We start from the raw sequence: 15814 nt of genomic DNA, 5'->3' as shown, positions 1-15814 counted from the left end.
ACTAATACAGTAGTCCAGAAATGTTAACAAATGTTGCTCTCCAGGCCAAGGCCATCAAGTAGTACAATAGTAAAGACAGACTGGGCCAAAGGATACCAAACAATTAATGGTAAGTAATGCAGGTATATAGTTCAGCAGCCTCTAACTACACTCTGTAGGCAATCCCTAGGGGGTAAAGGCTTCACTTGACAGACTGGGATGTAACTGTTACATAACAAGGCACAACTGACACCATCACAAGCACACTGACAAACATAACAGTCTGTATGGCATAGCAGGCTTTACAGGCATGTCACAGCACAGAGTAACATACACAAGTGTGTAAGTGCACCACCCCAACTAATGTGAACACAGCCACAGCTACATATGGCATGCTAGCATATTATTACAGTATATGGACTATCTGTTCAACACCAACCTCATATTTGCCACCCACACATTAACCCTACATATACTGGGCCACTACACAGTGTGGTTCGCTGCCTGTTTGTGGTATGGGACATGTGCGTGTATGGCTCTACAAACATGTAAGCCGATAGGGTAACATACAGTGAAGCAGCATGTAACATCAGATAGAACAGGACCAAGAACAATGACATCTACCACAGTCTGTACACAGGCCAAGGTACATATTAACAATACACACACTGTCGATAATCACCATAAGTGCACAGACCTCAGTACTGTACACACAACCACAGAATTCCCAGGTTATGTCATCAAATATAGCCCTTACTATACATTACATGTGTAGCAGTCTGACATCTCACTGGGTTGTTACCAGATATGATGTCACTAATTATGGTGTACAGTACATGTGCAGCCCTTACTGCATGACATATGTACAAATGTTGTCAGGGTTGAGGCTGGAGGCACATACACAGGGACAATATTGACATGTTGCTGTGATAACCTAATACATTTACTGTTGTAACAGGGTTTTTTGCCCCATATGTCCTATGAGGGATTTGAAGTTAGTAACTCTCACGGCTGCCGCCATCTACAGACTGCAATCCTCACACTACTTTCTGCAGTTCACAGATAGATGCTCAGTGGGTAACACCTGAAATGAAAGGCACCATACACTGGCCAGTCTGCAAATGGCTCTACAGATGGGTTTCCTCTCATTAACATAGCACTGACATGGCAGGTATGTAAACATGGAGGACAGCCATATCCACACACACCCTGTTAAACCAACATTACTCCAAATGCAGTATAGCAGCACTTACAGTCTGTAGTCAGGTCAGGCACACTTCCCTCCTGTGAGTTGGCCTGTCTCCATGGTGTATGTTGTTAGAGGTATACCCCAATCCATCTGAGATGCTGTTTGCCAAACAACAAATCGAGTTTTTGCTCACAGTGAATGAACGGCCCAACAGCAACATGATGTTCTTAGATATTGGTGTGTGTTTCCATGCAATTGGCTATGGGAATGTTACCACAGCTGTTCCACATGCAATCAGCTAGAGTAGGGCTGCAATTCATGCAGGGACCATCAGCTGATCCTAAGCATCACTTAAAATATACATGCTGTGGCCTAAGCAAAGCAGATGTAAGTCTCCACATCCACCAGAGATGGAGTAAGAGAGGCAGACAGAGGCACAGAAAAGCCAAGGAGGGGTGGGAGAGTACAACGTATTCATGTTTGTGTCACATATCTACCAGTACAGGGTATCAAACCCCCAACGCCTATGCAATGCTATCACATGTCCATGCAGTTATTGGATGCACCACATAGGTTACATGTTGGGGAGCCCTCAGTATGTATATGTGATGGTGAGTGACATCTGTAACAGGGATATGGTAGCTATGTGCTAGGTGTAGTACCCATTCCTGCCCACATGAATAGGTGTCAGCATCAACACAGCCACACTCTCACAGGGATGCACACACATTCCCACACTTGGCAGGGCCAGGAATACAGCTCATCAGTAGTGGGATTGCAACAACACAGTACTGTGTAGGTATCACATGCACCACATGGGTCATACAGAGGTTATATGTGCAAAGGGTATGTGGAGGTGTCTAACATCAGACAGCATGCTTCAGTATGCAAGTGGGGGTTGTAGTGAGTGTGAATGTGGTCATACGCATTATACACCACACACCCAGACATGGGTGCCAGTACTAACATGCATGCATGCACTGCTTCACGGGTGTGTTGTGGTTGACAGTGCCAGACAGCTATACAAGGCTAGGTGATGGGTATACGTTGGCATCAGGCTACAAGACAATGGTCTGCATTGTGGCTCAGGGCTATAGTGTCTGCAGTTGCTCACACAGGATGGTATTGTATTCACCATCCAGTCACCTGGGTGACTATTGCGTGTGGCCAACACTGTGCATTGCTTGCCATGTATGTGTTCCTTAGTCATTATATCTATACTGTCTGGAATGTGCACATCTCCCACATGCATGTACAGTGACATGTGGAACTGTACCTGGGGTGTCTGGCCTATGTTGTGTACACTGATCATTATCATCAGATGTGCCAGTCCTGGCCTCATGTGGCAGGAAGTCTTCATGGACAGCGGGTTGGCCCTGCACCAACATTGATAGCATGAAACTGGTATTCCCTGATGTCAGTGGCATCTGTCCATACAAGGCTTGTGTTTCAGGCATGTTATGTCCTTTGTGGGTCACATTTGATGGCACCACAGGTGTTGCAGGTGTTCAGTGGGGAACATGGGGGCGGTGCACTGTCAGCATGTACATGCCTATTGCACTGATGGGCAGGGTGCCATGCCCTCTGTAGTCCACTGCAATCACACCATGGTTACTATCGGGGGCAATATACAGGGTACTACTAACATGGCGGCTGTTGCCTAGGCAAGTGTGTGTGTGTGTGTATGAGACATGGGTTGAGAGTGTACTCTGGGTAATACAAGGTTTGCTAATGTTGTTCAGCTGGCATTGATGTCACATTTAGGAGTATGGATTTGCACCCCAGCCTCTGGGTTATTTCACATATGTTATCCCTGTAGGGTGGACATTGTGATATATACTTGGCCCACCATATAAGAAGTTTGCAAAACCCACTCCACATTGAGTCCAGTTGTTACACACTCACTACCATACAGGAAACACACACACACACACACACACACACACACACACACAGACTCACACACACCTCATATCTGGGATTAGAATTCCTACCTAACTAGTATATTACACTATAGCACTATACTGTTATAGGATGCTCCACAGACATTACTGCGGCCCTATTTCCCCAAAGGTGTATTTCACAGTGAATGACAGCAAGATTGCCAAAGTGGGGCATTTGAATTGTAGTGTGTGTGACTAGCCTACAATGCACTGCTCCCTACACAAACATAGAATCACACACAAAACATCCACCAGTGCCATGTGTGGGGATAGAACCCCTACCAGAGCTCTATGCTACACTACAGCATGATGTGATTATAGGACGCACCATGGAGATTACTTGAGTTCTTCTTCCCCAAAGGTGTATTTCACAGTGAATGACATCAGCAGAATTGCCAAAGTAGGGCATTTGAATTGTAGTGAGTGTGACTAGCCTAAAATGCATTGCTCCCTACACAAACATAAAACACACACAAAACATCCACCAGTGCCATGTGTGGGGATAGAACCCCTACCAGAGTTCTATATCACTACAGCATGATGCTGTTATAGGATGCACCATGGAGGTTACTGGAGTTTGCCTTCCCCAAAGGTGTATTTCACAGTGAATGACATCAGCAGGATTTCCAAAGTAGGACATTTGAGTTGTAGTGAGTGTGACTAGCCTAAAATGCATTGCTCCCTACACAAACATAGAAACACACACAAAACATCCATCAGTGCCATGTGTGGGGAAAGAACCCTGAGCAGAATTCTATATCACACTACAGCATGATGCTGTTATAGATGCACCATGGAGATTATTGAAGTTTTCCTTCCCCAAAGGTGTATTTTACAGTGAATGACATCAGCAGGATTGCCAAAGTAGGGCATTTGAATTGTAGTGAGTGTGACTAGCCTAAAATGCATTGCTCTCTACACACACACACAGACACACACACACACACACACACACACACACACACACACACACACACACACACACACACACACACACACACACACACACACACACACACACACACACACACACACACACAAATAATTGTTGCCAGGTCTGGGATTAGAACTCCTACCTAACAATTCTATCACACTACAGCAGGATGCAGTTATAGGATGAAGTACAGAGATTACTGGGCGACAATCTTCCCAGAGGTGTATTTCTAGGTGGATGACATCAGCAGCCTTGCCAAAGTAGAGCATTTGAATTGTAGGGAGTGTGACTACCCTAAAAAGCATTGTTCTCTACCCAGACAGCCGACACAAACACTTGCCATGTCTGGGATTAGAACTCTTACCTAACTAGTTTATCACACTACAACAGTATGCGGTTATGAGACACACTAGATAGATTACTAGGCTACAACCTTCCCAGGGGTGTATTTCAAGGTAGATGACATCAGCAGCCTTGCCAAAGTAGAGCATTTGAATTGTAGGGAGTGTGACTACCCTAAAAAGCATCGTTCTCTACAGAGCCAGAGTCAGACAGACACACATACTTGCCAAGTCTGGAATTAGAACTTCTACCTAACTAGTGTATCACACTACAGCAGTACGCAGTTATAGGATGCCCTACAGAGATTACTCAGCTACAACCTTCCCAGAGGTGTATTTCTAGGTGGATGACATCAGCAGCCTTACCAAAGTAGAGCGTTTGAGTTGTAGGGACTATGACTATCCTAAAAAAGCATTACTCTCTACACAGACAGAGACAGAGACACACACACACACACACACACACACACACACACACACACACACACACACACACACACACACACACTCATAGTTCCCATGTCTGGGATTGGAATTCCTACCTAACTACTTAATCACACTACAGCAGTACGCAGTTATGGGATGCGCCACAGAGATTACTGGGCTACAATTCTCCCAAAGGTGTATTTCACAGTGGATGACCTCAGCAGGCTTGTCAGAATAGGGCTATGGGGAGGGCAGTGTGTGTGCATGGGTCATAACCTATACATCTAGAGGTTGACACACCACATGCGGCCACACACAGGGTCATATTCCACAGCTACGTGTATACAGCTGCTAGATGACTACTTCCTTGTACAGTCATGTTGTACAGCTAGCACATGCACCACATAGTCTGCAATGCTGACAGATACCGGTGGCTAGTATTTACAGTGAGTGATAGCTAAACCTCATGTGGTTGTGGCCCTTTGGCTGTGTGCTGGGGGGGGCAGGCCTGGATGACTCCTTGTTACTGTCACCCTTTTCCACACATCTATGTATGTCTACCTTTGGCTTATTATAGTGTGTTGTCCTTAGATATATGTCTGTATTCCTGTCCACTTTGTGTGCAAAGCATGTGTGGTGCATACTGAGGAGTGTCTGCACTAACATCTGCAACTACCAGTTATGTCTGGTCCACTAGTGTTTGCAGACATGGCCTTCATGTGTTTAAGTGTGTGAGCATGCCCAGTATGACCTTTCAGAATGTTATTGATGGACATTGCCTTCATTTCTCTAAGTGTGTGAGCATGCTCAGTATGGCCATCTGTAATGAATGTGTGGATCAAGTCCAGGTAGTCTGTACCGTAGTGCTGTCCTATGTGTTGTACACCTACAGGTAGCATACTGTTTCTGCAGGGTATTCGTCGATCATTTGGAATTGACTGTTACTACATTCTACATTGGATGGGGGGGCACACCTGACTATTTCTACATTTCTACACAGGATTGGGGGGGCACACCTGACTGTGACTACATTTCTATGTAGGATGGGGGGAGCACTTGACACTTGTACCCATTTGTTATGACTGCACTGGTATGTCAGATACTCCATTTCATTGTGTAGTCTTACCTATCATGCTGACTAGAGACATAACAGTGCACTATAGATCTTAGCTTTTATTTACCTACATATTAGTTTCTGTCTTCCTACCCTTCAGAACTGAGGTCCCACTGCCTGACCTGTTGTAGTCTGTCTGTGTAGGCCTAGGGGGGTAACCCATAGGCCTCATTCAGAAGCCATAGCACAGCCTTTGTTTGTGTTTATCTACACCTGTCCTGCTGGCTGTGACTGTTGTTGAGTATGTGAACCCCCTGACTGTCATGTGTGAGTCACTTACCTTGTGGGTGTCCCAGTATTGAGGGTGGTGCTGCAGGGCTGCCTATGTTGGATGCTCATGGTACACTCCCTACACATGTTTGATCACAGGTAATGTAATGTTTGGCATCCCTTTTACTGAATGTGAGAGTCAGAGAGAGGTGCTATTCCCTGGGTCCCTCCTGTGTCAGTGTAGGTGCTATGCATTGCCTCTTTGCCAAGGCCAGGGCATACTGGGCATGCCTTCCTCGCCTACTGGGGCAAGCTCTGGTTGTTCCTCCTCCATGGGTGGCTTAATGGCTAAAGTGTTTGCCTTACAAACACAAGGTGCAGAGTTTGGTCTCACAAGGGATAATTGGCTAGACTTAAAATGGCTCGCAAGGACAGTTAGCTTAGTACTAAACTATGAACCTATGATCTGAGTCTCTCTGTGCCTGTGCAGGCCTTGGCAATGGTGGGGGGCTGTGTGGCCCTGCCCTGTGCTGTTTCTGCTGCAGCTGTTTCCGCAGAATCATATTGTGTACCATGGCACATATGAGGACAATTTGGCTACATGTAGCTGGTGAGTACTGCAAGGCTCCACCGGATGTGTCCAGGCACTGGAACCATGACTTGAGCATCCCAAACACATGCTTTACTATAATTCTGGTCTGTGTGTGTGCCTCATTATGGAGTTCTTGTTCGGGAGTGTGTGCATTTCTGATGGGTGTCATCAGCCACGGCTCCAGTGCATATCCAGCATCCCACACTAGGTGACCATGAGGGATGCCCCTACTGGCAAATCTCTGATACAGCTGCCTCAGATGCCAGATGTGGGAATCATAGTAGTGTCCAGGGCAGCCAGCACACACATTCATTATTATGCCCTGGGCATCACACACGACCTGGCAGTTGATGGAGTGGACACCCTTGCGGTTGATGTAGACCCTACCCCGCTTACTGGGTGGTGCTTTGATGGATTTGTGGATGCAGTCTATAGCACCCACTTCCTCAGTGTATTCTGCTATTTGGTGGAACAGTTGCATATTGCTGGCCAATGCCTCACGAGTATTGGGGAAATATACGTGCTCACCGACATGTGCTGACATGTGTTGACATTGCATCCAGGAACTGGTGGAGTACCCTGGATGCTGATGCCTGTGAGATCCCAATCATATCCCCAGTTGGCCTTCAGAAGGTACCTGTAGCTAGTATTCTTAGGTTTACACATACCTTGGTATCCACTGAGATGGGTTCCCCTCTGTTAGTTCTGTGTGACAGGCGTGGCTGGCACAGCTAAACAGTTTGCTGTAGGAGGTCCCTGTCCACCCTATAGCACTCCACTATATCCAGCTCATGTAGCCCTTGGTAGGTTACCCTAGGTCTGTACACTCTTCTCCATCTCCTCACTGTGGGTTGGTCGACAGCATTCACATCCTCACCACCCTCAGCCTCTTCCACAAGTTGTTGCATGATAGCTGTTGCAACCCCTATCATTTTGCTGTTGTGAGTGTTAAAAGTTCCCTGCATGTTTACACCGGTGGTGTAGAGTGTGGGAAAAACCAGAGGGGAAGGTGTTTGCATAGTTTATAGTAGTGCTCTGGGCTGGGCTGGTCTGCTGCCTGTGTAATTTGCTGATTCTGATACATTTCACCTGCCAGCTATGCTAGTTATCCTTGATTATATTCCTGCTGCTGTTTTCCCTTCCCATTGCCTTCCTGTTTAAGCCCTGGGGTGTACTGCACAAACAGAGTGCTCGAATGTGCACAGTGCTGCTATTTCCTGGTTTACCTTTTTTTTTTGTTAAACCTTTAAAACCCGGATCACGGCATGCACACCTGCTTAGGCAATGTAAAGAGTGCTAGGCAGATTTAGACACACCCCCTAGATTAGCTGTGGTAAGCTAGGAGCAGACCCGGGCCACAGGGTTCCAATCCACCTACAGTATGCCTGACACCCCCCCCCCATGATGTCAGCTAACTCCTAGGCTTGCACCAAGCTATTCCTACTCTTACACTGTTGGGATCTGACTAGCATGCTGTGGAAAACTGAGATTCACTATCGTTCCCCTCATTTGCATAGGATTGCCTGCTAATGCATAGTTACATGTCTCACACTGAGCCTCCCCCCTTAGCAACCACTACTCACTGGCCATGTTGTCTTCTGCCTGCCATGGACTTGCATGACAGAATAGTGATTTTAGTTAGAATGCTTAATTTAGGTTTATTTTGTTATTTTCCCCTCCAATCCCGTTTGTGCGCTGCTGCCCTACACTTAAACAGCCGAGATCAGCTAAACAAAAATTAAAGTTGATTTTTTTTTGTCTGTTTCAAATGCCAATGGCCTTATACTCAGTTACTAACCGAGTACATTTCTGCATATTGCACTAGGCCTGCACAGCCAGTTGCAAGCTTCCTGGATCACAAATTCACCTCATTTGCATGGATTACTTCTGCAAATGGGGGGATTTGCATACAGGGGCTTAGTCCATGCAGGATTAGTGCAGAAGCGCTCGTGCATGCCCCTGCAGGCTCTTCCTTGATCGCACAGCAGACATATTGCCTGCTGGAGCCCCTGCACTGATCTTGCACGCCGTGCAAGGCATAGAGAATCTGGGGGTTAGTCTTTCATGTTTAATTAGATTTTCACATCCATGGCTGCCATTGGTATATTTCCACTTTACTCTTTCCAATGTACTCATGTTTGTGTTCTTATAAGATTTCCGTATTGATATTCCATACTCAGGTTTGGGTCTAATGTAACCAAAACACAATTTCATCAATTCTGATTTCTTCCACTTTTTTTAATGTTTTTATATAACTTATACTTCTATAACTATCATTTACCCATACACCCAGGTCCTTAAGTAAATCTACAGATTCAATTAATGTGTGCTATATTAAATATTTGCCTTTCAATCTATGACTTCCAAATCTCAAATGCTTATTTTCTGATGTATTTATCAGTATATGGATTCAGTGGGGGACACTGGACACCATCGATACTCTGTATACACTCTGCAGATCATGTCTTACAGGCACTTGGAAAAAAAAAAAACAAGAAAGACATTGTGAGATGAGAGAGCCTATATATCAGAAAAACTATGCAGATTGAGTCTTAAAAAACAAACAAAGATGACATGGGGCTGGGGTATACTTCATATCCTGAATATAGGTATAGCATGCCTTAAAGGATCTAAACAGTTCAGATTCTGTACCTGCCCAGCTAACAAAGATGATGGCAATTCTCTGTGCCACCACTAGAACATTTGAAATGTATCTATATCTGTATCTGTATATCAAAGGGGAGAAAAGGTTTCAAGCCCCTCACCCTTGATGCAGAAAGTGGCAGCATTAATCCACTACACTCACAAATCAGGTAGTGTAGTAAAAGCTGTTTTACATAATAAGAAGCAAGAAAATACCTGGCATTGTTCAATGATTGCAATAGTAATGACTTTTAAAGGAAAAGTGGTCACTTACACTGAGAGGGGTCCAAATGGAGAGATGATAAGGGTTCCAAATGGAGACATGATTAGGGGTCCAAATGGAGGGATGATAAAGGATCTGAATGGAGAGATAAGATGTACAACTGGAGAGATGATTAGGGGTCTGAATGGAGAGATGATAAGTCAGCAAGCAAAGGAGAGTAGTGTTGCTGAAACTGAATTCATCCTCAAGTCTTGCTGAGTATCTTCACGAGGTGGACTTTGTTTTTCACAAAATCTCACTAAGATGACACTGATATATAGACTGTATTTATATACCATATATAATAGACAGGAGTAGGTCAAAAATTAAAAAAAATATAACTGGGTGCACAAGATCCAGGATAAAAACGTGCCCAGTCCTGGTAGGCTCACTGGTGCCAGGACTGGAAAAAATGACAGTGTAGAATCCTCAAAATATGGAAATATTCCTACAGTGGGGCCAGGCCCAGGAGGAGGATGGCCCCCTGTTGTAGAAGGAAATAGCAGAGTCCACAAAAATCACAAAAACTAATAGGTCAAAGAAGAGCAATAAAGACGACAGTGTGAAATATTGAGTATAAAAAGGAAATTATGTATTGTTACTATTATGCAAAAAGCCCAGAATTTCCAGACACAAGATATACAAAAATATTAAGAGAGAAATTAGAAGAAAGAAAAATACTTCCAGAAGAAAAACTGTCAGAAGCCTGAAATAACAATTTGTGTTCATTAGTACAACAAATTTGTGAAAAATAGTATATAGACCAATAAACTTTGACCTGTTTGTATAAAGAAGCATCTGAGGATGTGCAAAAATATAAACAACAAAACCTAGAGATTTTTGAAAAGTATAAAATAGAAATATGGGCATGGGAAAGAAAGAGAGATTTGATATGGTGCAATATTTATGTAAAGGCAATAGCCAAATTAACCAATATAAAGAAGGCAGCCCCAAATATATTTGAAGAGAAATACAGGCAAAGACATCCAGATATGGAACATTTCACAATAAAAAAAGTCACAAAGAGGGAATCAGAAAAGAAGATTAGTAGAGTAGAAGTTAAAAAATAGAAGTTCAAAAATAGAAGTTGAAGTTATGGAGTGCCTGCAAAGAGAAGGATTTGGTGTAGAAGATCTAAAACAGGTTACCTCACAGCATGATGGAACAAGTCCTCAGAGTAAGGAGAAACAGGAAGATCAGCAGATATATGAAGAAGAAATATGGACATGGGAAAGAAAAATTGATGTAATATGGTGTAATATCTATGTAAAGGAGAAAGCAAAACTAATCGATACAAAAAGAGCAGCACCAAAGTTATTTGAAGAGAAATAAAGGCAAATGAATCCAGACATGGAAAACTTTACACTACCAAAAATAAGAAGACAAAGAGGAAAAGTAAAACAGGAAATAATTAATGGAGAAGTTAAAGAAATAGAAACTGAGGTTATGGAGTACCTGCAAAGTCAATGATTCAGTTAAGATAATATAATTCAGAAAGCACCACAACAGCATAGAACAATGGACATCCAAATTAAGGGGAATCCAGTGGAAGAGGAAGCAATTGGTCAGATGTCATCTGAAGATATTTTGGAGCCTTCCACAGGAAATTAGTTTAAAGATTCAATTGAAGCTAGACAGCAAGAGAAGGAACTGGAAACTATGGAAACTCTGATGCTGTCAATGTTGAGGAGTGATAGGCCAGTGAGTTCCCATATGACAGTGCAATGGATGGCATGGGATGAAATTGAAGAGAATGTGCCTATATTCTTACAGGATTTGGAAAACCAAAACTGTGTCCTCAGTTTAGATGAAAATGAGCTAAGAGAAGAGTTGCTTGATTTGGTAGAGATGGATAGACACATTAAGATCAATGAAAGAAATATACCGCAGAAGGCCAATAAAACCCTAAAAGTTAGAACTTTGATAAAACAAATGAACACAGTAATTAAGACTGTCCACAGAGATCCATGTAATATAACAGCAGTAAATAGGATATATTACTGTGAAGCTAAATTGATAGCTGAAAAAGTTCTGCCACAAGAACACAGGGCAGTGAGGGAAAGGAAGAGGAGAAATCGAATACCATCATGGAAGTATCGAATAGAGAAAACTATAAAGCAGTTGAGACAAGAAGTCTCACTGTTGGAGGAGTATACTAGAGGGAAATGATCAACAAAAATACTTAGATGTGATAAAGGCAATGCACTGTATTAGAACAGACCAGGATCTATCAGGCACTATCGCAAATAACAATTTAAAAATCTCAGCGCAGGTGGAAAATCTTGGAAGATACACAGATAAATATGAAGGAAAAGTACAAAATAAGCAGTTTATTGATGACCCAAAAAGGTTTTATAGAGAATTGGGAAACAAGGTAAAAGGAATTGAAAGACCACCAGAAAAAGAAGAAATAAATACATTTTGGAGAAGTATTTATAAAGATCCTGTGGAACATAACAAAATGCTAAATGGATAGAAGAAATAAAAAAGAATAAGAAGTTTAAAGGTATAGGGTATTAAATGTGATGAAGGAACAGCCAGAGAGATTGAAACAAAGTTAAAGAAAGCCTCTATTGGAAAATCCCAGGCCCACATGCAGTACCTAACTTCTGGTTAAAAGAATTAACATCTTTGCATGGAGATTTAACCATGAGTAAAAACTATTTATATGTATACCCTGAACAGACAACCTGGATAACAACAGGAAAAACAATATTCCTACTTAAGACTGAACCTGCAAGCTACCCTAAAAATTACAAATCAATAACTTGCCTTCTGACAATGTATAAACTAAACACTGCAATTGATGCTGGCAGAGTTTATAGTCATTTAGAAAAAACTCAATTATGGCAATAGAACAAAAGCCAGTAAAAGAAATTCATATGGAACAAGGGCTCATTTGTTAAAGTCATAGTGGAGAATTGTAAAAAGGGGAAGAATCTAAGTATGGCATGGACTGACTACAAAAAAGCATTTGACAGTATCTCACATTCATGGATAAAAGAGTGCTAAAAAATGTATAAGATACACCCAACGCAGATCGACTGCATTACAATAACCATGAAACAGTGTTAGACCACTTTGCAATTAAGCTATGATAAAGGACAAATTATTATTCCAGGGATAAAAATTCAACAGAAGATATTCCAGGATGACTCTCTGTCACCACTGTTATTCCGTCTTGCCCTTAACCCATTAAGTTGTCTACTTAACAGCTTAGGCCGGGTCTATATTAGATAATCAATCTTTCAAAGGTTTGAGTGTCAAATGGTCGACACCATATGATCAAACTTTTAAAAGTTTGAAAATCTAATAAAAAAATAAATTACACAAATAACATACCTGAACATTTTAAGAAAGGGAGCTAGACCCCCTGCCTCCCAACATCTCCCGCTCTTTAAATATACCAACTCCATGATTGCACTACAGTGCAGAAAAGGGAGATCTTCCCATTCTGTGCTGTACGGAGATCTCTGTTAAAATGTTTGAACTTTTAAAAATTCAATCATATGGTGTCCACCATATGACAGTCGAACTTTTGAAAGTTTGATCATCCAATATAGACCCGCATAGGCCATGACTATAATTTGGCTCCTAGAAAACAATAGAGTGTAAAGACCTCTCATCTTCTCTTTGTTGATGATTTAAAACTGTATAGTTCATCAGATGAGGAACTGAAAGCGCAACTGCAAGATGTCAAAACTTTTTCAGATGATATAAGAATGTCATTTGCTCTTGATAAATGTGCAAAAGCATCCTTTAAAGCAAGAAAACTGCAGCACCAGGAAAACAGTTTGCAACAAGAAAGTGATATAAAAGAACTTGAGCAAGAGGGAGTGTATAAATATTTGGGAATTGATGAAGAGTCAAAAATAAAACATGAACACATGCGAATAAAACTTAGTAAGGAAAATTTTAGAAGACTTCCTGAAAGCAGCATTGACATCTAGGAACAAAATTCAAACTATAAACCAATTTGCTCTTCCTGTCCTAACTTAGTTTTAGAGTGATTGATTGGCCCCAAAACATGTTGGATAGATTAGACAGGAAAACAAGAAGGATGCTTCATGCTCACCAAATGATTTATAAAAATCAATACATACCAAGATTATATATTCCCCATTCTGAAGGAGGTATGGACCTCCTTAAGATTGATTACATGAATAAATCTGTAATGGTGGGACTGCACACGTCTGCTGACTTCACAAGACCTAAGCGAAGTGAAAGTTTTGAAACATGAGGAGAATAAATCTAAGATGACTTCCCTGCTTAGTCTAGCATAAGCATATTGGCATCAAGCAGAAATGGAAATCAAACCAGAAGTAGATAAAAAACAAGTAGAAACTGAATGTGCCAAAAACAAAAGAAAGAATATAAGATGAAGGATCAAATGAGAAGGCAAAAAATGTGGAAAATGCATAAATGTATTTGGAAGTATAGAAAACTTCTGGAAGAACCTCATGTTGATTTGGATCGACCACAAGAATGGTTAAGGAGAGGTGAATACAAACCAAGAGATGAAAGGTTAATATTGGTGGTCTAAGATAGTGGGCTACGTATATGTTGTTTTACAAAGTCCATTGAAGATGTAGGAGAAACAGACAAATGTAGGTTTTGTAGAACAGACCTGGAAAGAGCTGCACACTGCGTTGCTGGTTGTGACATACTAGTAGCAGAAGGACTGCATACTGAAAGGCATAATACTGTGGCGAGACTGTTGCACTGGGGACTGTGCAAACATTATGGTGCTGAAATGGCTGAAAAACACTGGAAACATGATCCACAAAGCATCATACAAAATGATGAAGTCTATATCACATGAGATTACCTAATACCAACAGTTCAAAAGATAGCTGCAAGAAAACTGGATGTAATGTCTATTAAAAGAAGACAAAAGTAGCATTGAGCATTGAAATCACCACACCCAGTGACTACAGTGTCTTGTGTACAGAACGGCACAAAGTCATAAAATATCAGGATTTGCAGGAAGAAATGAGAGCAATGTGGAAGAAAGATACCCAGACACTTCCAATAGTAGTAGGAGCAATGAGTCTTATAAAAAAGAATTTACAATTGTATTTAGATATGTTACCAATACATGTAACTCCATACGAATTACAGGAGTCATTACTGGGCACATTGCGGGTATCACTTCTGGCTGACGTCAAAGATTGAAACAATGCTAATTTCATGAACATTTATCATACTTTGACTTAGGAGTGGGGTTCATTCCTGTCATGATAATAGAAACCTAAAAGATTTGGAGAAATTAAAAAAGAGCAACTGTTTGGAATCAGTCTCAGTCTATGGAGTGAGTAACCTTTACAGGCCAAACAAAGATCTCCTTTGGCTGCTATTAATGCTAGTCTTGAGGAGTGAGTGAGTGGTCACAAAGTTACTTCAGGGTTATTATATAGATCCCTTCTCAGTTTCAGAGGTTTCTTGAACATTTAAGTATATCTACTTAAAGAGGTACATAGTTAGACGTCCTATGGTTCTTGTGCCTTTTGGCCTATTGCCTTTTATATCCATAGGTTCTTTTGTTCCTGTCAAGAGTCTTACTTGGCATTTGTACATGATTTTGTCCTTACTCAGAAGGCTAAATGCAATATCCTATCAATCATGACATATTACGCATATGCCAAACATATAAAAAAAGCTGTTCAAATTGTATGGCATGAGATAAGTGAAGTTTTCTTTTATAGTCCACAGGTTTAGCACTATTTTCTTTTCTCAGCTTATCAGCACATCACTTTCTGATTCTACCTGTTTATATCTTGTGTCTAATCTGTATAATGAGAAAACAATGTATGTGGGCATAGGATTACCTTTGTTTGCAACTCTTTTGTGATACTTAGATTACCTCCACATACCTTCCCAACAATTAATGATTTGTCTATCATCAAATACACTGCAACGCACTTAACATTGCATGATTCCTGTACCATCTGATACAAACATTTCCCTGTAATAAAACACACTCTGTAGCCTGCAAATTAGAACATCCTATAACAATACTTTCAGTACACTTGTAAGCAGTGCTTATGTGTGCCTCACAGTCATCCGGATATCTACTAACATATAGCCATTGTATAATAGGTTTGAGATAATATAGTTAAAAATGCTCAAGCTATGACCTTAAAAGCATTGAATCAAACAAAGCATTTTGTCTTTTGCAGTA

This window comes from Protopterus annectens, chromosome 9.part0, assembly GCF_019279795.1.
Source record: "Protopterus annectens isolate FY-2018-M chromosome 9.part0, PAN1.0, whole genome shotgun sequence".
NCBI classification, from domain to species: domain Eukaryota; kingdom Metazoa; phylum Chordata; order Ceratodontiformes; family Protopteridae; genus Protopterus; species Protopterus annectens.
Note: the sequence above shows the minus strand (reverse complement) of the source record.